The following is a 3732-nucleotide window of genomic DNA, read 5'->3' as shown; positions in this document are numbered from 1 at the left end:
ATTGCCGCGTAAAGTTTAAAATTATAAAAGAATTATATTAAATACGCCGAATTTAATTGTTTATTGTCAAATTTCTGACTTAAGAGAAGTTGAAGAATAATTTGTTGTTTTGTAGGTTATTTTTCAGAAGGAGAGTGAATAAATAAGAAAAACATTGTTTGTAGACAAATGAAAAATAGAAATATTCCCTGGAAAGCAATTGAGGAATAGATTGTTTATTTATACAAATGTAACGAAGTGAAGGTTTTAATTGACTAAATTTGACGAGTCTGCAGTCGTGAATATTGGAGACATTGTTTAAAAAAAAATGTTCATGTTTAAATGTCATGAATATTATTGATTTTCTTAGAAGGAATGTACATTTTTTCCTGAAAATATTCGGAAAATAATTTTTCTTTATAATTACACGTTTTGCGGATGAAAAATGGTAAGGTTATGAGTGTATAAATAAAAGTTGAGAGGGTCCTAATTGTTTTCGAGATTACAAGTACTGTTATTGTCATTTACAGTTATGTATGAGTACGGTCTGGGTTTGAAAGTAGATACTCTTACATAAACGATACTTACCTCATCACTCTAATTCTGATTCATTGTTAAACAATTGTCGTCGTTGTTTGCTATTTCTTAAAGGGCCTTTTAGCGAAAGGTTTATTTTCAACAAATACAGTTTAGCCTGCCGGTGCCGGCAACGGAAACATTTTGCCGGCGCTGGCAACGGAACAATCTTTTTGTTGCCGGCAACGTTGCTCGTTGCCGGTTTTTTCTCTCCCGGGTGTAAAGTTCCGAAAAGCGTGCAGTGATGTATTTTTTATTCACTGCTTACATATATGGTCATGAAATTTCGAGAAAAAAAAACATTTTGACGAGAAAAGAGCGACATGCGTGCGAGGTAAAGCGCAGCGAGGAAGGTTAGACTATAAAAGTGAGCGTGGTTTAAATATGTTTTTTACGGATACCAATAGTGTTTACATTTTTTAAAAAACTACAGTTTCAAAATTTAACATTGGAAATTATGTTTTTATGTATTTTCATGTTCATTTTTCATAATAAACGCATCGAAATACACCAGTATCAGTACGTTAGTAACGCCGTTTTCTTGAAGATATGACCTTCAAAATATTTTTTTTTTAAATTTTCATGACCATATTTGTAAGCAGTGAATGAAAAATACATCACTACACGCTTTTCGGACCATCACACCCGGCGAAAAAATCCGGCAACGAGTAAAGTTGCCGGCACCGACAATATTGTTCCAGTGCCGGCGCCGGCAGGCTAAACTGTATTTATTGAAAATAAACCTTTCGCTGAAAGGCCCAAAAAAAAATAACAAACAACGAAGAAATTGTTTAACAATGAATCATAATTAGACTGATGAGGTAAGTATCGTATTTTTAAGAGTATTTACTTTCAAAACCACAGCCTACTTATGCATAACTGTCAAAGACAATAACAGTACTTGTAATCTCGAAAACAATGAGCACCCTCTCAACTTTTATTTACGCTCATAACCTTACCATTTTTCATCATCAAAACCTGTAATGTAAAGAAAAAATATTTTCCGAATATTTTCAGGAAAAAAACTTACATTCCTTCTAAGAGAACTAATAATATTTATGGCATTTAAACATGAACACATTTTTTTCAAACAATGGCTTCAATATTCACTCATGTAGAGTCGCCAAATGCAGTCAATTAAAACCTTCACTTCACTTCATTTGCATAAATAAACAATTTATTCTTCAATTGCTTTTCAGAGAAAATTTCTCTTTTTCATTTGTCTACAAACAATTTTTTTGTTATTTATTCACTCTCCTTCTGAAAAATAACCTCCAAAACAATGAGCAACCTGTCAAATTGTAAGTATACACACATAAACTTACCATCCGTGATCCTCAACACTTATCATAAGTAAGAAAAATTATTTTCGGAATATTTTCAGGAAAAGAATGTACATTAATTCTTATAAAATTATTAATGTTCATGGTGTTTCAACATAAACACATAATTATTTCTCCACTTCTGCACAATTCACAAATGCAACTCAAACGTTCACTTCACTTCTGTTTCAGTAATCAACAAATTATTCTTCTACTGCTCTTAAGTCAGAAATTTGACAAGAAACATTTCATTCGGTGTATTTAATATAATTCTTTTGTAATTTTAAACTTTACGGGGCAATAAATAGGTTTAGTAAGGTCATGCCGCCAATTGGAGACTTCTGGCTTCATTCTCTAGCTTTTTGATACATGCACGACCATCTTTCAAACACATTTTACCACCGTGCACAAACTATACCCTTTTATGTGAAAAATTTATTTATTTTTATTTAATCATGATTTTAACCATTATTGTAATAAATCTGCAACAAACGTGATTGTTAAGTAGAATATATACAGTTCGAATTGTAACCGCCAACGTTTCACTCATCAGAACGTAAATTTATCTGATCGAAAATTATGGTCGAAAGATAGCATTCAAATGACTCCAACTTTCGAGGTCAGCTGACGCAATTCAATGGCATTTTAGTTGAAATTTTTATCACATTAAATAGAATTGAAATGAGACACAATCCTTTCCCGATAAAAGATATTAAAACGTATATTTCAAATATACGATTGATTATGCATTCAAAACTGTTCAAATTCTACGATATGTATATACATATTTATTCAATTCAATTCGTTCGTTCTTACCGACATCGTTTGGGAACGATATCTAAGCACACGTTCTTGTCTAAGCCTGTTTCTTCCTTTCTTGTTAACACACTTTCTTGTTAAGACACGTTCTTATATTAATTCACGTTAATGAAAATAGAGTTTAGAAAAAAAGTCTTGCTAGGTCGGGCCCTGTTTTCAATTCCCAATGAAAAATTACATTCACGTGAAACATATATGAAAATTAGATGCCCAAAGTTGCCCGTTTGGTCTTGTGATATTATTTCAGATAAATTGTACAGATGAGCTATGAAACGCTGTTTGTCCAGTGCACGTTTTTCATATTGTAACATCGCAAATTTTTGTTATTTCACTGTTCTATTAAATCCAACTAACGGTATAAACAGACATCTGTTCATTGAAGGAACCTATTGTTTAAACGACAACAAAATATCGACCTAATATTCAAACAAAATTTGTCATATTTTATACTATTAAATAAAGATTCAGTGATATATGAGATATAATGATAAAAAATAATCGGATATTAATAACGTTATTTCATCAAGTAATTTTAAATATTATAAAGTATTGTGAATATTTTAAATGTAGAAGAATTTTCAGTGATATAACTGTCATTAATTTTAGCTGTCATTTCATTTTAGCTGTGTCACATGCCTTTAAGAATTCATCGAGAATATTCTCCACTTCTTACAAGTGGTTTTCCAGTTAAATCCCACGCATAGAAAAACTGAGTCAGCCCCTATGATTTCAGGGCACCCACGCAAACAGCTCTCAGCCGTAAAGTGAGTCAGTCCCATCTACCCACTTAAATCCATTAGACCTGTTTCCCCTATTAAAATATTCGTTAACCCATAGTTGAGAATATCACTCACGTGCTAACTTCCGCATTCTTACCCTTTTCAAGTGCTTAGTTTATCGCCTTGGTTTCAACCTCACATCTCTAATGAATGACCTTGCAATTGTGGGTCCGGATGCAATAAGGGCACATAAAATTTTTTCGTGCGAAAACGAAGTCCCCTGGAGGCTTTAGAAAAAATTTTCGAATTTTAATTTT

The sequence above is a fragment of the Belonocnema kinseyi genome, chromosome 1 (genome assembly GCF_010883055.1).
Source record: "Belonocnema kinseyi isolate 2016_QV_RU_SX_M_011 chromosome 1, B_treatae_v1, whole genome shotgun sequence".
Taxonomy (NCBI): Eukaryota; Metazoa; Arthropoda; class Insecta; order Hymenoptera; family Cynipidae; genus Belonocnema; species Belonocnema kinseyi.
The sequence above is the reverse complement of the archived record's forward strand: the minus strand, read 5'-3'. Positions refer to the sequence as shown.